The 20,616-nt window shown below is 44.5% G+C and overlaps 1 long non-coding RNA gene across 1 annotated transcript; it reads right to left on the bottom strand.

Annotated features, from left to right (window-relative positions):
- Window positions 1-1,043: 1,043 nt before the first annotated feature.
- Window positions 1,044-4,381, bottom strand: LOC135572760 (uncharacterized). Its single transcript, XR_010464470.1, has 3 exons — window positions 4,200-4,381; window positions 2,732-3,119; window positions 1,044-2,306 (listed from the first exon to the last, which is right to left on the bottom strand). It is a non-coding gene; the product is annotated as an uncharacterized LOC135572760 (long non-coding RNA).
- Between the last annotated feature and the right edge of the window lie 16,235 nt (window positions 4,382-20,616).

The raw sequence follows: 20,616 nt of genomic DNA, 5'->3' as shown, positions 1-20,616 counted from the left end.
ATGCTAACTATTTCCCTCAGGAACTATTCATAATGCTAGCTATTTCCCTCAGGAACTATTCCTAATGCTAGCTATTTCCCTCAGGAACTATTACTAATGCTAGCTATTTCCCTCAGGAACTATTACTAATGCTAACTATTTCCCTCAGGAACTATTACTAATGCTAACTATTTCTAGTATTAACTCGATACACTTCAGCAGGCGTGTTCCAATCTGAGTCTGGAGTACTGCTGGTTTTCCAGCCTGGTTGTTTTACCTGTTCTACCTGATAATGAATTGCACCCACCTGGTGTCCCAGGTCTAAATGAGTCCTTGATTAGAAGGGAACAATGAAAATCAGCAGTGGAACTGGCTTCGAGGTCCAGATTTGAATTTGCCTGCACTACATGTTAGACTTGTAGCTTGGTGCTGCTGTATTCAGGTACAAAGGTTTGATTCTTGACATAGCTCATACTGTCAACATACTGTCCATTTTCTGGCATGACCAGCTAAAAAGAGTGTTGAATCTTTCTCTTACTCTCCGCAGTTACAGAGTTAGATTAACCTCTGATGCTCTGAGCTACAGCTCACGTGTAATATTTAAACTTCCTGTAGACAGTGACCAAATTCTTCAACCCATCAGACTGCTTCTCCTCAAAGAGACCAAATGGAAAGCAAACATCAACAGACAGTTTCCCAGATTAAGATTAGTTCTGGACAGCAACATTGTGTGTGTGTGTGTGTGTGTGTGTGTGTGTGTGTGTGTGTGTGTGTGTGTGTGTGTGTGTGTGTGTGTGTGTGTGTGTGTGTGTGTGTGTGTGTGTGTGTGTGTGTGTGTGTGTGTGTGTGTTGTGTGTGTGTGTGTGTGTGTGTGTGTGTGTGTGTGTGTGTGTGTGTGTGTGTGTGTGTGTGTGTGTGTGTGTGTGTGTGAGAGAGAGAGAGAGAGAGACAGGTGTCTGCCAGGCCACAATGAAGGTGTGGGGGAGGTCCATAATGGATGGAGGGGGGAGGTCCTGTCTACACTCCCAGGGGGAGCCTGTCTCATACATGGCCCCCATTCCCCTCCGCACTTCTACTTGAGGATAAAGAGCATGTGACTTCATGATGTATGTCTACATCGAAATTAAAGAGACGCAGTGGAAAAACTAAAGAGACAGAAAGTACATTTGATGGCATGTTTTGATATAGTGGTGCAGGAAAGATTTATAGTAGTTTTCACATGTACTACAGAATACACCCTTTCTGCCTGCTTTCTCATATTCCCCTCAGACTTCTCCTTTCACCAAAATAAACAGTAGCAGCAGCATAACCTTTCCTTCTTCTTAACGGTATCCTAATCCAGTGTTACGCCCCAAATAGCACCCTACTTCCTATCAAGTGCACTACTTTTGACCAAAGCCCGAAGTAATGCAGTATAAATGGGAATAGAGAGCCATTTGGGATGCACGCCCAGTGTTACCGGACAGCAGTAACAATGTTATTCCAATGCCTCCCCCACCCACGGCTACGTTTCACTGTAGATGCCCAGATTGCCCACAGGCCCTATCAAAACACATTTCACAGTAGCTAGTCTTAGCTACAACAAAACCCTTGGTCTGTTAGTTATTCTGTCCTCACCCAGGGCAACGAACGGGGAGCGTGACACACGATCTGGGAGGAGGATGAGGATGTGAGGGGGCGGTTTTCCTGAGGGTGTGTCTGTGTTTATTCTTCTACCCCGGCTGTCTGGTTGGTGTGCGTGTGTGTGTGTGTGTTGACACAGCACGTTATCCTACTCCCCCACCACAGCAATAGACAGGCACACACACACAGGCACACACACACACACACACACACACAGACTGACTCAGACACACACAGGCACATGCATACACAGGCACACACATTTAGACACGCTGGTGGAGTATTTGGTGGAGCCATGTTGATCGCCAGAACCCCCTGGTTCTGCTGTGGTCTCCTGTTGAGATTCTGTGGTCTCCAGTTGAGCAGCTGTGGTCTCCTGTTGAGCTGCTTAGTAGCTTCCTGTTGAGCTGCTGTGGTCTCCTGTTGAGCTGCTGTGGTGTCCTGTTGATCTGCTGTGTAGCTTCCTGTTGATCTGCTGTGTAGCTTCCTGTTGAGCTGCTGTGGTCTCCTGTTGAGCTGCTGTGGTCTCCTGTTGAGCTGCTGTGTAGCTGCAGGTTGTTCTACTGTGTAGCTTCCTGTTGACCTGCTGTGTAGCTTCCTGTTGAGCTGCTGTGGTCTGTTGATCTGCTGTGTAGCTTCCTGTTGATCTGCTGTGTAGCTTCCTGTTCAGCTGCTGTGGTCTCCTGTCGACCTGCTGTAGTCTCCTGTGTAGAGCAAAATTGCAAGATTATGTTATAATACTGTAATTGCATGTGGTGGTTATTTTATGCAACAGAATAAGGGGTTGTTAGAACACTCATATCTGTGTGTTCTACTGAGGATGGGCCTCTGGGAGATTTAACACTGACAGAAGATATATGATGTCTTTGGGTGATAAACCTAAAGAGATCGTATTCCATAGCATGAGTTAATGTTTCTGTTCTATAAGGTACCAGGGAGAGATGGCTCAGGGCCAGACCCTGGTTTCTACACAATGAGGGCAGTATTTACAGCAGATACTGTTTGCTGTGAATTATTAGTAAACTTGTGACCCATTCCATACATCTGTTGTTTGTTATGAACATCCAGGAGGATGGACTTTGCTATAAAATGCTGTGGCTCAAATCCGCTCATTGAGTTCTGTGATCACCTCCAGGGGTGGTTACCAACCAGCTCCATTACTGTCTGAGCTGCAGCTCTCTGCTTCTTGTGTTTACTGCTGTGGTCTCCAGGGGTGGTTACCAACCAGCTCCATTACTGCAGTAATTACATAATAAAGTTACTTGTTTTGAGGAAATGTAAAAGTCTCTCCTTCTGATTACAATAATTCCACGACACCCATTGAGCTGCTGTGGTCTCCTGTTGAGCTGCTGTGGTCTCCTGTTGATCTGCTGTGGTGTCCTGTTCAGCTGCTGTGGTCTCCTGTTCAGCTGCTGTGGTCTCCTGTTCAGCTGCTGTGGTATCCTGTTGTGCTGCTGTGGTCAACTGTTGAGCTGCTGTGGTGTCCTGTTGTGCTGCTGTGGTGTCCTGTTGATCTGCTGTGGTCTCCTGTTGATCTGCTGTGTAAACACAAGAAGCAGAGAGCTGCAGCTCAGACAGTGCCTGTGTCTGACATGGCACCAACATATTCCCTCTACGGTGCACTACTTTTGACCAGAGCCCTAGTGAGGGGAATAGGGTGCCATTTGGAACATAGAGAATCATTGTACCATCTAAACCGCTGTGAAATATATTTTCCGTAAGCAGAAATATAGTATTTTCAGCTGTTTGAAGCTGGTTTACAAAACTGAAAGTAAAAGAATGGGAAGCATAGAAATAGCACACATAGAACATATCTACCGCTCCTTAGACTTGCTTTCAATGAGAATGTTACATATTACAGCTTTAAGAGTCAAATATAAACTGACTTCAGCTTAATGTCTGTCACCTACTTCCTTCCCTGTCACTCAATTCCAGTTTACAGGAATCTCTCAATGTCCCTTTAATGGCATTTTGACTATCTAGTTTCCGTTCTGTTTTTATGAACATAATCTCTTCTCACTCAATGCCCTCATTTTACCCCTCTCTGTGGGCACGTCCCAAATGGCATCCTATTCCCTACAGTGCACTGCTTTTGACCAGTGCTCATAGCGTGCCATTTGAGATGCACACTCCTGTGTCCTACCTTCCTCCCCTGACTCACAGTAGGGCTGCTTAGGGAGAGATAGCACCTGCGGACACACTACCTCCTTTAACAGCCCCTCACCTGGTAACCCGAGTACGCCCTCCACGCCAACCTCTTCAAGCTAACTTAAAGTAAAGAATACAGCCTCCGCTGTAACCTGATGCTCTGACCCCTCTCCTGACCCAACTAGGCAAGTCATTTAAGAACAAATTCTTATTTAAAATGACGGCCTACCCCGGCCAAACCCGGACGACGATGGGCCAATTGTGCACCGCACTATCTGACTCCCAATCACGGCCGGATGTGATTCAGCCTGGATTCGAACCAGGGATTGAGTGAGGCCTCTTGCACTGACATGCATTGCCTTAGACCACTGCAGCACTCGGAAGCGGTCTAATCTAATGGCTGTAGATAAAAACTGTGAGCCCCTACACACAGACCAGCACCCACTCACCTCACCTGGTTACCCGATCCCTCCGCCCACGCCAACCAAACAGCCTTGCCAGGAACTGAGACCTTATACGGGTGGGAACAAGAGAGTGCTTCTATAGAGACAGCTGCCCCACCGCACCGTAGCACCCTGCTCTTTCACCTTTCCACTCCTTTAAGTCTTTCACTCTACCTTTCCTCTTCCACTCCCCCCTCTCCACCTTCTCCGTCCTCTCCCCCCTCTCTTCCTCCCCCTCTCCGTCCTCTCCACCTTCTCCGTCCTCTCCCCCTCTCTTCCTCCCCCTCTCCACCTTCTCCGTCCTCTCCCCCTCTCTTCCTCCCCCTCTCTCAGACCCTGCTGCTTCCCAGGTGGACGGGTCAGCTTCCTCTATTACTCCTTCACTACTACCTTCCTCTCCTCCCGCTCCTCACTCTCCACCCTCTCTTCACTCTCCTCCTTATACTCCTCCTCCCTTCACTCCTCCTCCTCCTCCCCCTCCTCTCCTCACTCCTCCTCCCCTCCCCTCACTCCTCCCTTCACTCCTCCACAGACCCCCCATTCCTCCTCCCTTTACTCCTCCTCCTCCCGTCACTCCGCCTCCCCCTCCTCCCTTCACTCCTCCCCCTCACTCCTCCTCCCCTCACCCCTCCTCCTCCTCCCTTCCTCCTCCTCCCCCTCTCCTCCTCCTCCTCCCCCTCTCTTTACTCCTCCTCCCCCACCTCCCTTCACTCCTCCTCCCCCTCTCCTCTCTCCTCATCCCTGTCCTCCCCTTACTCCTCCTCCCCCTCTCCTCCCCCTCCTCCCCCTCCTCCCACTCCTCCTCCCCCTCTCCTTACTCCTCCTCCCCCACCTCCCTTCACTCCTCCTCCCCCTCTCCTCTCTCCTCATCCCTGTCCTCCCCTTACTCCTCCTTCCTCGCTTCTCACTCCTCCTCCCCCTCTCCTCCTCCTCCTCCCCTCTCCTTACTCCTCCTCCCCCACCTCCCTTCACTCCTCCTCCCCCTCTCCTCTCTCCTCATCCCTGTCCTCCCCTTACTCCTCCTTCCCCGCTTCTCACTCCTCCTCCCCCTCTCCTCACTCCTCCTCCTCTCCCTCCCTTCACTCCTCCTCCCCCTCCCTTCATTCCTCCTCCCCCTTCTCCCTTCGTGGTCCCAGCCAGTAGCTCAGTTCCAGTGTTTATTTATCCAGAGTGAGGGGGTTGGGGAAGGACACAGTGGGAGGAGGTGGCCCTCTCTCCCTCACCCTGCTATTTCAAATTGGGTCATACCTTAAATTGTGTGAAAGAGAGTGAAAAGAAAAACACCCAAGTACCTCCTCCTCCTCCTCCTCCTCCTCCTCCTCCTAGGAGGACTGGATAATGTAGGAGGACTATAAAATGTAGGAGGACTAGATAATGAAGGATGACTAGATAATGTAGGGGGACTAGATAATGTAGGAGGACTAGATAATGTAGGAGGACTAGATAATGAAGGAGGACTAGGTCATGTAGAAGGACTAAATAATGTAGGAGGACTAGATAATGTAGGAGGACTAGATAAATGCGGTGGCAACCTCCTAACTGTCAAACTGTGTTTCCGGGGCAACAACTCAGGACTGATGAGCAGCCAACACCCTTACAGTAGGGATAGAGACTGCATGGCCACAGTGTATTTGTATGGCAGGGAGTATGGACTTCCCCAATGCTGTATACTGTGGATACTTTTTCATTTCAAATTCATTATTAAAGTGATACTTTGGGATTTTGGCAATGGGGCCCTTTATTTACTTCCCCACAGTCAGATAAACATGTGGATACCATTTTTATGTCTCTGTGTCCAGTATGAAGGAAGTTAGAGGTAGTTTCTTGAGCCGATGTTAACTAGTGTTAGCGCAATGACTGGAAGTCTATGGGTATCTACTAGCATGCTAGCAAATACCCATAGACTTCCAGTAACTGTGCTAATGCTAGGGAGCATTGGCTGGCAAACCTAACTTCCTGGTATTTTTTGCTCAGAAAACTTGGGGAGGCCAAATAAAAACACCCGCAGCTGCCAGTTGGGGAACCCTGCCATAATATACTGTATATTTCCATATTCATCACAGGTATCCTCTATAATGTGTTATCCTGTGAGGAATAGACCAGATCAAAGTCGGCAGAGTACATTCATCACAAGTAGAGACATATAGCATGTAACGGGGACAGCCCAGTAATTGCATTCAGTGGATCATAAAATTGCATGAATTGCATCATCCTTGCTATGATGAGGCGGGGAGAGATGCATTGTGCTCCGGGTTTGGATGTGCGGCTCGTTCCATTGCAGGCTGAGTTCATTAAAAATCAACAGGGCATTGTGATGCATCAACCCTACTGGACACAGGCGAGAGAGGAGAGAGCAGGGGGGATTTCAGGCCTGGTCGAAAGTACTGCACCACCTAGGGAATGTGGGACCATTGAGAACGTAGGCTTGGTGTTTTGATACGGATGCTTACTCTCCCGCCCACTTGGTGAGACCTCATTAATTACCAACGCTCTCATCTGTTTAAATAAGGTGGACACACCCAAAGTTTATGGTGGTTTACTCTGAGGATTATTTGAAGAGGGAAAGCTAAAATAGAATGAACCATTTCTGTAAATGTGTTTCTTTACTTGTTCAACAGTGGAGTCATCTCTGCAGGGTGGAAATATATTCCACACCACACAGGACCATTGAAAACAAGCAGGCATGGAGTGGACGACATTGATTATTATGGTCATATTTATCCAATCAATACTCTCCGGAAGGAAGCTTCCCGTATGTACTGTAAAGCTCTAAGATCAGCTTCCCCTTCCCCAATCCTAACCTTAATCATTAGTGGGGATCAGCTTCCCCTTCCCCAATCCTAACCTTAATCATTAGTGGGGATCAGCTTCCCCTTCCCCAATCCTAACCTTAATCATTAGTGGGGATCAGCTTCCCCTTCCCCAATCCTAACCTTAATCATTAGTGGGGATCAGCTTCCCCTTCCCCAATCCTAACCTTAATCATTAGTGGGGATCAGCTTCCCCTTCCCCAATCCTAACCTTAATCATTAGTGGGGATCAGCTTCCCCTTCCCCAATCCTAACCTTAATCATTAGTGGGGATCAGCTTCCCTTCCCCAATCCTAACCTTAATCATTAGTGGGGATCAGCTTCCCCTTCCCCAATCCTAACCTTAATCATTAGTGGGGATCAGCTTCCCTTCCCCAATCCCTCCCAATCCTAACCTTAATCATTAGTGGGGATCAGCTTCCCCTTCCCCAATCCTAACCTTAATCATTAGTGGGGATCAGCTTCCCCTTCCCCAATCCTAACCTTAATCATTAGTGGGGATCAGCTTCCCCTTCCCCAATCCTAACCTTAATCATTAGTGGGGATCAGCTTCCCCTTCCCCAATCCTAACCTTAATCATTAGTGGGGATCAGCTTCCCCTTCCCCAATCCTAACCTTAATCATTAGTGGGGATCAGCTTCCCTTCCCCAATCCTAACCTTAATCATTAGTGGGGATCAGCTTCCCCTTCCCCAATCCTAACCTTAATCATTAGTGGGGATCAGCTTCCCCTTCCCCAATCCTAACCTTAATCATTAGTGGGGATCAGCTTCCCTTCCCCAATCCTAACCTTAATCATTAGTGGGGCTTCCCCTTCCCCAATCCTAACATTAATCATTAGTGGTGATCAGCTTCCCCTTCCCCAATCCTAACATTAATCATTAGTGGGGATCAGCTTCCCCTTCCCCAATCCTAACCTTAATCATTAGTGGGGATCAGCTTCCCCTTCCCCAATCCTAACCTTAATCTTTAGTGGGATTCAGCGCCTTGGGGCAAATTCACCATACTTCAACCAATAAGGATGTATTGTTACTGCTCATTGCGGTACTATGTGGATTATCAAATGATACCCATCCAAACCAAAGCATACATGTCTTTTACTAAAACCTTATTTTTCTTCAACAAAAATACATGAATAAATGAGTAGTCATTTACCATGCATGCAGGGTTAGCCAGTTATACATCAATGAGTCTATATCCCACGTAAACCACTGAAATGTATATTTTGCCTGCATATAAATAAATGCATTTCTAGTCATTGACCATACAGGGTGAGCCATTTATAGATACAGTATATTTAGGATATATATTAAATGTATCAAGTTGGTGTTTTCCATTTCTTTTCAGGATATGCAGAGAGTCGGGCAGGCCTAATGAGTTAGCTGGTGTCCCTCCTTTTCAGGATATGCAGAGAGTCGGGCAGGCCTAATGAGTTAGCTGGTGTCCCTCCTTTTCAGGATATGCAGAGAGTCGGGCAGGCCTAATGAGTTAGCTGGTGTCCCTCCTTTTCAGGATATGCAGAGAGTCGGGCAGGCCTAATGAGTTAGCTGGTGTCCCTCCTTTTCAGGATATGCAGAGAGTCGGGCAGGCCTAATGAGTTAGCTGGTGTCCCTCCTTTTCAGGATATGCAGAGAGTCGGGCAGGCCTAATGAGTTAGCTGGTGTCCCTCCTTTTCAGGATATGCAGAGAGTCGGGCAGGCCTAATGATTTAGCTGGTGTCCCTCCTTTTCAGGATATGCAGAGAGTCGGGCAGGCCTAATGAGTTAGCTGGTGTCCCTCCTTTTCAGGATATGCAGATAGTCGGGCAGGCCTAATGAGTTAGCTGGTGTCCCTCCTTTTCAGAATATGCAGAGAGTAGGGCAGGTCTAATGAGTTAGCTGGTGTCCCTCCTTTTCAGGATATGCAGAGAGTCGGGCAGGCCTAATGAGTTAGCTGGTGTCCCTCCTTTTCAGGATATGCAGAGAGTCGGGCAGGCCTAATGAGTTAGCTGGTGTCCCTCCTTTTCAGGATATGCAGAGAGTCGGGCAGGCCTAATGAGTTAGCTGGTGTCCCTCCTTTTCAGGATATGCAGAGAGTCGGGCAGGCCTAATGAGTTAGCTGGTGTCCCTCCTTTGCCCCACGCAGCGCAGCTCTGAACTCTCATTCTCAAGCTTGCCTTGCATGTTTTATTCATGGGTGACTCTGAGACAGGGACTGCGTCCCAAATGACACCCTATTCCTATTTGAACAGAGTCCTATGGGTAGTGCTCTATAAAGGGAATAAGGTGCCATTTGGGACATATCCATGGATATGGCCCTCCTTTTTCATAAACTTTTCTCCGTTAGCATGATCCTCCGACTGAGGCGTAAACAGTTTCATGGATTCAGTTCTCAGCCATTCTTGGCTCAGGATTGTTTTTATTATTACGCCAATGAGCACATCAGATTCATTCATGATTTATGTGAGAGATTCATGCATGTATATTTAGAAATGTGCTTGATTGAAAGGATGTTTAATAATTCATATTGATTTGGATTGGTTGGCGGGAACTCTACGCCATAAGGAGTGGTTTTGATCTTCATACCCAAACTCTGCATAGATGACATCATACACATCACTGATGACATCATAGAAATTATATAGAAGGCATCATACACATTACATAGATGACATCATACACATTACATAGATGACATCATACACATCACTGATGACATCATAGAAATTATATAGAAGGCATCATACACATTACATAGATGACATCATACACATAGATGACATCATACACATGCTATACAGTGCATTCGGAAAGTATTCAGACCCCTTGACTTTTTCCACATTTTGTTACTTTACAGCCTTTTTCTAAAATTGATTTTTTTTTCCCCACATCAATCTACACACAATACCCCATAATTACAAAATAAAAAACAGAAATATCACATCAGATAACTATTCAGACCCTTTACTCAGTACTTAGCACCTCTGGCAGCGATTACAGCCTCAAGTCTTCTTGGGTATGACGCTATAAGGTTGGCACACCTGTATTTGGGAGTTATTCCCATTATTCTCTGCAGATCCTTTCAAGCTCTGTCAGGTTGGATGGGGAGCATCCCTGCACAGATATTTTCAGGTCTCTCCAGAGATGTTCGATTGGGCTTCAAGTCCGGGCTCTGGCTGGGCCATTCAAGGACATTCAGAGACTTGTCCCGAAGCCACACCTGCATTGTCTTGGCTGTGTGCTTAGGGTCGTTCTCCGGTTGGAAGGTTAACCTTCGCCCCAGTCTGAGATCCTGAGTGCTCTGGAGCAGGTTTTAATTAAGGATCTTTCTGTACTTTGCACCGTTCATGCCAGGTTTCCTCCAGACATGATGTAATTCAGGCCAAAGAGTTCAATCTTGGTTTCATCAGACCAGAGAATCTTGTTTTTAATGGCCTGAGAGTCCTTTAGGTGCCTTTTGGCAAACTCCAAGCGGGCTGCCATGTGCCTTTTCCTGAGGAGTGGCTTCCGTTTGGCCACTCTACCATAAAGGCCTGATTGGTGTAGTGCTGCAGAGATGATTGTCCAAGTTGTAGAAACATCTCAAGGATGATCAATGTGAACAGGATGCACCTGAGCTCAATTTCGAGTCTCATAGCAAAGGGTCTGAATACTTTTGTAAATAAGGATTTTCTGTTTTTTATTTGTAATAAATTTGCTACCATTTCTAAAAAACATTTTTTTCACTTTGTCATTATGGGGTATTGTGTGTAGATTTATGAGGGTGTCATGTTCTGACCTTAGTTCCTTTGTTTTGTCTTTGTTTTAGTATGGTCAGGAAGTGAGTTGGGGTGGGCAGTCTATGTGCGTTTTCTATGATTTGGTATTTATGTGTTTGGCCTGGTATGGTTCTCAATCAGAGGCAGGTGTCGTTAGTTGTCTCTGATTGAGAATCATACTTAGGTAGCCTTTTCCCACCTGTGTTTCGTGGGTGATTGTTGTCTGTTTTGTGTCTGCACCAGACAGAACTGTTTCGGTTTCATTTCGTTCTCTTTGTTGTTTTATTATTTAGTGTTCTGAGTTATAATAAATATCATGAACACTTACCACGCTGCGCATTGGTCCTCCGATCCTTCCTACTACTCCTCCTCGTCAGAATGCACTGTTAATGACATCATATCCATCATATAGATGACATTATATCCATTATATGGATGACATCATATCTATCATACAGTATAGATGACATCATATCCATCATATAGATGACATCATACACAAACAAATGTACAGTGAACATACTGGCCTAATTCAGAAACGGTCGTTTAGGTAACAATTTACATGACTTTGTCCATACAGTGTGATTACATTTTCAAGTACAGTGTTGTGACAACAATACTTATAAAACAATACTCCATGGTAATTGGGATCTGTAATTACATACTTGCACTGCTACAGATTTTCTAGTGATAATTGACCACAGCCAATGTAAGTCAACTTGTGAATGGAGTTGATTTTGTCCATAGAAAACAGGGCACTGATTTGTGGGTAAAGTAGTAATATGTTTTTACCCGTCTAGCTACCATACCCAATGTGTTAAACCACAACTTCTGACCAAACATCAACTCGGAGCCATTTGTCTTCATTACTAAATGCCTTGACACCTGCGCTGTGAATAAATCTAAATCCAATCCAACATCCTTCCTGCCAGACGCCCACTTGTTTCTTTGTCATTTTTTACTAGACATTTAATAAAACAAAGGCTTCTCAGCAACCTTTGAGTGTTGCAATTTCCATGGCAACTGCATGGATTGTGGCACCGCTGAATTCCATATTTCCTAATGAAGAGAGGCAAAGCTTAGTTGGCCTTGAAGAATACTAAGTCTTGCACAATGGGAGGAGCACAATGACAATAGCACCCATGCACGTGCCACAGTACAATGTATCATGCACATACAGGTGTAGGGTCTTAATTTGATCTCTTTTGTTGCTGAGAATTTTTCTGCCTTGCAGGAAATGCAGATGAGCTTCGTGATTTACATAAATTGACTGAAAACCTGTTTAACACACGGTTAAATTAACAGTATTGCGCTTTCATGTAGCCTACTTTTGGCCAGCTAATAGCATAACCACCGATCAAACAACCTTATGGAATAAATGTTCAAATCCTGTTGCTGCAGGATTATTTTTGCTGTGACAATATAGATCAAATTCAGATCCTACATCTGTACAATGTGCATCTTCTCGTTTTTTTTCTGTGGCACAAAATCCCAAGCTAAAATACATGGATTAAATTCAACTGCTGATGTTAGCAAACAAAGCATTGAGTGAAGGTATGTGGTAGAATAATGGCAGCGTTCAGAGTGCTAGATGACGTCAAACTGTAGACCGGCCATCTTTGTGCACTTCCACTATTCAAATTGTAGTCATTTAAGAAGCAAAGGCAGCGAGATGGGAGTATTTCATATCCTCAAGCACTAAAGAAAGTTGATACAAATAACCCTTATTGGGTTTGAGTCCATGAGTAGTGTAGCTCAGCAAAACGTTGGTTTGCCTCGTGACAAGGCTGCCGACCATCGGTCTATTGCTTTTACATTTCTAGTCTAGCTGGAGGATGATTTAAAGAGCTAAGTAATGACTGGTTTTAACAGTCAACTCTATGCCCAGGCGATCTGTTTAGTCGATGAAGGAAAGGAAAATGACCCTGCTTTACAGTCTGTTAGCATCTCTATGTAGAACTTAAACCTAAAGGAATTACAGGACCTGATTAATGACACTACTTTACCTTGCAAAGGTGCCATTCACAGCTGTCAAACAATCGCTACTGATCCCCCCCCACCCTGGTTGCACATTTGAGGTTTTCCCCCTGGCACTACACAGCTGATTCAAATAACCAACTCATCATCAAGCTTTGATCATTTGAATCAGCTGTGTAGTGCTACAGTAGGGCACAACTAAAACGTGCACCCAGGGGGGTCCCAGGACCACTTCAGTGGATACTAGTCTTTTGGACAAAATTATATTTTTTGTATTGAATTTTTCTTGTCCAAAATAATAGCAATCATCTACAAGGCATTCTTATATTCAATAACGGGTTACCGGGTTAAGTCCAAACATATGAGTTATTATGTAATTGCGTTTAACACTGCATTCATTGTTGTGTCAAGTACATTTTTGAAAGGATGGATTTGATTTATCCTTGAATCTCAGTTGATGAATAGGGTCCCTTAGCATATTACATTCTACATCAGAGAGTGGTTTCCAAATGGTGCATCTCAAATGGCGTCCTATTCACTCTATATTGTAGTCTACTACTTTTGACTCCTATGGGCCCTGGTCCAAAGTAAAGCACTATACATGCCAAGGGAAAAGGGTACCATTTGGAACTCAACCAAACGGGTAAGGAGGCAATCCAGCAATTAAAAGATCAAATCTGTCGCCATGGATACCTGGCAGAGATCAACCGCTGTCTCAAAAGAGTGAGGATGTTTCTAGAATCCATTAGGTATGATGATGTACAGTATCATCAACCATTCTATTACGAGGCATGCCTGCATCTCAGGAGCTTATTAGAAATGTAGAAGGCCTACTATGAGCTCAGCCCAAGAACACAGTGAACACACAACACATTAATTGAGGCAGGACGTTGTTCACCATCTAGGCCTAATATCCAGGCCTAATAAAGCACCAGCAGCACCAGAAGAACCAACTGAAGCACTTTCACTTTTGTTTCATAATTAAATCTCTAGATAACATGTAAAAATAAAAATAAATCTGAAATCCATATCTGGGCTGTGTATCTAAACGGATTACAGTATGTTTCGGTATCCAAACTCTGATTTCCCCCTTCAAACAGGATTTCCTGCCAATCAGTGCTGTGTGAAGTCATCCGATTTAGTTTTTATTAGAGATGAGAAGTATTGAACATGGAGATTAAGGTCAGAAGGGGTTTAGACTGGCAGCACTGCTGTATTTTCTACATGGCTCTGCCTATTTTCTCTTGTAATGTGTCCATGAGACAGTTTTGCCACGTGACTCTACATTCTAAAAGCATTCTACCATTTAAAGTGTTGAATCATTACTCATGTTCCAGGGGTGGACTGGGAGCAGAAAACAACCGTGGCCTGTCTAACACACCAGACCATTTTCCCCTTGAGGTCCCCACACCAGACCATTTGTTCCCTTGAGGTCCCCACACCAGACCATTTGTTCCCTTGGGGACCCCACACCAGACCATTTTTCCCCTTGAGGTCCCCACACCAGACCATTTTTCCCCTTGAGGTCCCCACACCAGACCATTTGTTCCCTTGGGGTCCCCACACCAGACCATTTTCCCCTTGAGGTCCCCACACCAGACCATTTTCCCCTTGAGGTCCCCACACCAGACCATTTTCCCCTTGAGGTCCCCACATCAGACCATTTGTTCCCTTGAGGTCCCCACACCAGACCATTTTTCCCTTGAGGTCCCCAGACCAGACCATTTGTTCCCTTGAGGTCCCCACACCAGACCATTTTCCCCTTGAGGTCCCCACACCAGACCATTTGTTCCCTTGAGGTCCCCAGACCAGACCATTTTTCCCTTGAGGTTCCCAGACCAGACCATTTGTTCCCTTTAGGTCCCCACACCAGACCATTTTCCCCTTGAGGTCCCCACACCAGACCATTTTCCCCTTGAGGTCCCCACACCAGACCATTTGTTCCCTTGAGGTCCCCACACCAGACCATTTTCCCCTTGAGGTCCCCACACCAGACCATTTGTTCCCTTGAGGTCCCCACACCAGACCATTTTCCCCTTGAGGTCCCCACACCAGACCATTTTCCCCTTGAGGTCCCCACACCAGACCATTTGTTCCCTTGAGGTCCCCACACCAAACCATTTCAACCAGCCTATCTGACATTTGCCAGAGTTGCTCTATGGCCAGTCCGTCTCTGGCATGTGGCCTAGCAAAGGGTCAATATATATATATATATATATTCCAATGTGACTTGTACATTCTTAAAAACATCTCTTCTATGTGCCAGCAGTGAAACTCTTTTATCGTCTTAGTGCAATATCTCCATTGCTCATATGAAAAAGCTGTCTCCTAACATAAAATAATAACATCATAACCAAGGATATTTTTTTACTGCCCATGGTGTTAGAAAACAACCTAAAGCCACAATTAGAGGGAATCGACCAAGACACTTCACAGCTAAATTAGACGGAAAAGTGAAAGCTCCATATAACATAGATAACTCTACCACGTTAATAAGATGTGGGATCTGTTTCTGAATTCTCTTTGAGGAAATAATAGTGTGTAATTTGGCATGGCAAGAGGGCCTCTTTGAACTCGAAGGAACCTTCAACGGGATATTCTGAAGGGCAGCAGAATCAAATGTCCTGAGGGAGCAGACTTTGCAATCAATGTAACTCTATAACCCAACACAAAGAATAGTGCCTAAAGTAAACTGTATGCAGCCATAATTACAGGAGAATAACAACACCTGGACCTGTGTTGGTGGGTACGGCATCCATATTAGGACATTGTCAGTTGATGTGTCTGTCCATACAGCCCATCTCCTGACAATTCATTATATCTCTTCAGCATTGGCATGGAGTAGAGCCATATCCACTGGCATAAACATCTGACCACAACAATAACAGTTGTAGCTGTACAACAGACCTGCATCAGTCAAATCAGTCTATCAGTCAAATGGACGTGCTTGATATAGCTTTGCACTGTTTTAGAGGCTACTCCATTGGGTCTATTGTACTGGGCAAAGTAAATCAAGCACACCTCAAGTATTTGAAAGTATGTTATATTTGTTTTGTCCCAGGTCTAAGACTGTCCTCCTATATCCTTAGCATTGGCTCATGTTGCACAAAGAGTGGAGACATTTCCGATGACGTCATAAAAATTTGACCACAACAATAACAGTTCATATTCTATTACATAGTCAACCCAGGTTCGTTCTCATGGGCAGATCAACTTCATTTGCTCAAGCTGAAAACAGCCACCGAGTTGCCTTGGCCTGCTTGCTGTCTCTGGCAGACTTTGACGTCCAGAACTTATTTTAGACACTGACCTAACGCATGCCAAAGCAGGAAGAGAGACCCACAAGTCTAAACTGTACCCTGCTATTTTGCAACTTTCTCTTCCTCGGTCCCAAGAATTATAGTAACAGCATCTGAGTCACTGGGGCACAGGGAATCTCATACCCCTCTACCATTGGAGCACTTGCTTCCTGGGCTGCCTCCCAAATGGCCCCTATTCCCTAGAAAGTGCACAATTTATGACCATGCCCTTGAGCCCATAGGGCCCTGGTCAAAGGTAGTGCACTATATAGAGAGTAGGGTGCCATTTGGTGTGGCACCTTACTATGTGACACCATAGGATATAGCCATTAGGTACAGCAGGAGTGTTGGTTCCTCATCCTCTATAAATACTATGTTACAGGCACAGCCGAGCATGGTGCTGACACCATCCACTTTCCCCAAGAGAGATTACACTTCCCTTCTAGGACACAGAATGGGAGAATGGACACGCGCCTGCACACACACACACACACACAGAGGACTTCTGCCAGTAGAGTGAGTGGTAATCCTCACTGATCATGAAGGGCTGTGATGAATGCAGCCAGCTGCAGATGAATGGTCCAGTGGTTTCTCTAGCAGTTGAGTCATCATCTGGCGACTAAAGACTTGTACACACACTCCGAATATATTTGAACAGAATCAAAACACACACACGCACACACACACACTAGAATATCACACATATTTGCACACTAGCAGCTCCATATCATGTGTCCCTGTTGTCATAGCTACATTTGAAAGGTTGAATGAGGGTACAGTATGTAACACACACAAACCCTCTATCTCACACACACACACACACACACACACACACACACACACACACACACACACACACACACACACACACACACACACACACACACACACACACACACACACACACCAGTAGGTTGAAAGCAAATGGTCAGAAATACAAAGTGGGGATTATTGTTAGGATCATGCTCGACGCAGTGGACATACAGTACCAGTCAAACGTTTGGACACACCCACTCATTCAAGGTTTCTTTATTTTTACTATTTTCTACATTGTAGAATAATAGTGAAGACATCAAAACTATGAAATAGCACATATGGAATCATGTAGTAACCAAAACAGTGTTAAACAAATCAAAATATATCTTATATTTGAGATTCTTTTGACTAGGGGGCAGTATTTTCATTTTTGGAAAAATAACGTTCCCGTAGTAAACAGGATATTTTGTCAGGACAAGATGCTAGAATATGCATATAATTGACAGCTTAAAGTAGCCACCCTTTGCCTTGATGACAGCTAAAAGACCAAGTCCATATTATGGCAAGAACTGCTCAAATGATATATATATTTTAATTTAACTAGGCAAGTCAGTTAAGAATACATTCTTATTTACAATGATGACCTACCGGGGAACGGTAGGTTTACTGCCTTATTCAGTGGCAGAACAACATATTTTTACCTTGTCAGCTCGGGGATTCAATCCAGCAACCTTTCGGTTACTGGACCAATGTTTTAACCACTATGCTACCTGCCACCCTAAATAAGCAAACAGAAACGACAGTCCATCATTACTTTAAGACATGAAGGTCAGAAAATCCGTAACATTTCAAAAACTTTAAAAGTTTATTCAAGTGCAGATGCAAAAACCATCAAGCGCTATGATGAAACTGTCTCTCATGAGGACCACCAGAGAAAAGGAAGACACAGAGGTACCTCTGCTGCAGAGGATAAGTTCATAGAGTTACCTCTGCTGCAGAGGATAAGTTCATTACAGTTACCTCTGCTGCAGAGGATAAGTTCATTACAGTTACCTCTGCTGCAGAGGATAAGTTCATTAGAGTTACCTCTGCTGCAGAGGATAAGTTCATTAGAGTTACCTCTGCTGCAGAGGATAAGTTCATTAGAGTTCATTACCTCTGCTGCAGAGTTACCTCTGCTGCAGAGGATAAGTTCATTAGAGTTACCTCTGCTGCAGAGGATGAGTTCATTAGTTACCTCTGCTTAGTTCATTACAGTTACCTCTGCTGCAGAGGATAAGTTCATTACAGTTACCTCTGCTGCAGAGGATAAGTTCATTAGAGTTACCTCTGCTGCAGAGGATGAGTTCATTACAGTTACCTCTGCTGCAGAGGATAAGTTCATTAGAGTTACCTCTGCTGCAGAGGATAAGTTCATTAGAGTTACCTCTGCTGCAGAGGATGAGTTCATTACAGTTACCTCTGCTGCAGAGGATACGTTCATTAGAGTTACCTCTGCTGCAGAGGATACGTTCATTAGAGTTACCTCTGCTGCAGAGGATAACTTCATTAGAGTTACCTCTGCTGCAGAGGATAAGTTCATTAGAGTTACCTCTGCTACAGAGGATAACTTCATTAGAGTTACCTCTGCTGCAGAGGATAAGTTCATTAGAGTTACCTCTGCTGCAGAGGATACGTTCATTAGAGTTACCTCTGCTGCAGAGGATAACTTCATTACAGTTACCTCTGCTGCAGAGGATAACTTCATTACAGTTACCTCTGCTGCAGAGGATAAGTTCATTAGAGTTACCTCTGCTGCAGAGGATAACTTCATTACAGTTACCTCTGCTGCAGTTACCTCTGCTGCAGAGGATAACTTCATTACAGTTACCTCTGCTGCAGAGGATAAGTTCATTACAGTTACCTCTGCTGCAGAGGATAAGTTAATTAATTAAGTTACCAGCCTCAGAAATTGCAGCCCAAATAAATGCTTCACATAGTTCAAGTAACAGACACATCTCAACATCAACTGTTCAGCGGAGACTGCGTGAATCAGGCCTTCATGGTCAAATTTCTGCAAAGAAACCACTACTAAAAGACACCAATAATAAGAAGAGACTTGCTTCGGCCAAGAAACATGAGCAATCGACATTAAACTGGTGGAAATCTGTAATTTGGTCTGATGAGTCCAAATTTGAGGTTTTTGGTTCCAACTGCTGTGTGTCTTTGTGAGACGCAGAGTAGGTAAACGAATGATCTCTGCATGTGTGGTTCCCACCGTGAAGCATGGAGGAGGGGGTGTGATGGTGTGGAGGCAGGGTTGGGTAGGTTACTTTCTAAATGTAATCCATTACAGTTACTAGTTACCTGTCCAAAATTGTAATCAGTAACGTAACTTTTGCATAACCCAAACTCAGTAACGTAATCTGATTACATTCCGTTACTTTTAGATGACTTTCCCTTGACTGGGATCCGCACTATGCAGCTGTTGCAAGAGGGCATTTTGACTGGCTGTCCACTGGTTTCAAAAACAATGGCTGTTCACAAATGATTGATAGTCAGCTTAAACTTCTTGAATTCAACCATTATTGGGTTCAAATACACACTCAGCCGTCCACAACAACCACAATCCGTATGGCGCAAATAGCTAAATGAGATATCAGCAGTGTGATTCACATCAATGCGCTATATAGATACAAATAATGAGTGATATCCGTATCACCGTAGACTACACCACTGCTGTCATCCTTACCTCCAAATGATTATTCAAGTTGGATAATCTTTAATGCCGACAGCAGTCGCACCATTGGAAGACATAGTTTGAACTGTAGCCTACAAAAGCCTATTCCTGCTCTTTTCCCCGTGGTCCCGTGGTGGGAACATCAATCAGCGGAAATGTTCAAGAGCGCCACCTATAGAGGTTGATAAAACTCAAACTTTCATTAAAATGGACATACAATGTACTGAATTAAAGCTACACTCGTTGTGAATCTATCCACCAAGTCAGATTTGTAAAATGCTTTTTGGCGAAAGCATGAGAAGCTATTATCTGATAGCATGCACCCTCAAAATACTGCAACGTCACCTAACACGACAGATTTTGCGTTAGCCGGCGCAAACCAAAACGCATAAATAAAATATAAGACATTCATTACCTTTGACGAGCTTCTTTCTTGGCACTCCTAGATGTCCCATAAACATCATTTAGGGTCTTTTTTCGATTAAATCGGTCCATATATAGCCTAGATATCGATCTAAGAATACTGTGTGAACAACGGAAAAAAATAGCTTTTTCTAACGTAACGTCATTTTTTAAAATAAAAAAAGTTGACGATAAACTTTCACAAAACACTTCGAAATACTTTTGTAATGCAACTTTAGGTATTAGTACACGTTAATAAGCGATAAAATTCATCAGGAGGCGATGTAAATTCTATAGATGTCCGTCTCGAAAAAATGTCTTGGAGAGAGCTCGACCAAAACATCCGGTCGGAGAACGGAGGGAATCGGTTCCCTTGTTGTCGGTTTGACCAAGAATCAAAGCCGAATCAAATGACAAGACTCTAGACATCGTGTGGAAGCTGTAGGCACTGCAACCTCGGCCTCATTTAATCCGGTTCACTTTGAACAATTCCTTGAAATCGCGCATGGATATTTATTTCCATTTTCAGTGATCAGATTTTCATGCACTTTTCGATGAAACGCACGTTCTGTTATAGTCACAGCCGTGATTTAACCAGTTTTAGAAACATCTGAGTGTTTTCTATCCACACATACTAATCATATGCATATACTATATTCCTGGCATGAATAGCAGGGCGCTGAAATGTTGCGCGATTTTTAACAAAAAGCTGTGAAAATTCGCAA

Source organism: Oncorhynchus nerka, linkage group LG8 (assembly GCF_034236695.1).
Source record: "Oncorhynchus nerka isolate Pitt River linkage group LG8, Oner_Uvic_2.0, whole genome shotgun sequence".
Classification (NCBI taxonomy): Eukaryota; Metazoa; Chordata; class Actinopteri; order Salmoniformes; family Salmonidae; genus Oncorhynchus; species Oncorhynchus nerka.
This window is presented reverse-complemented; position numbering and strand designations above follow the sequence as displayed.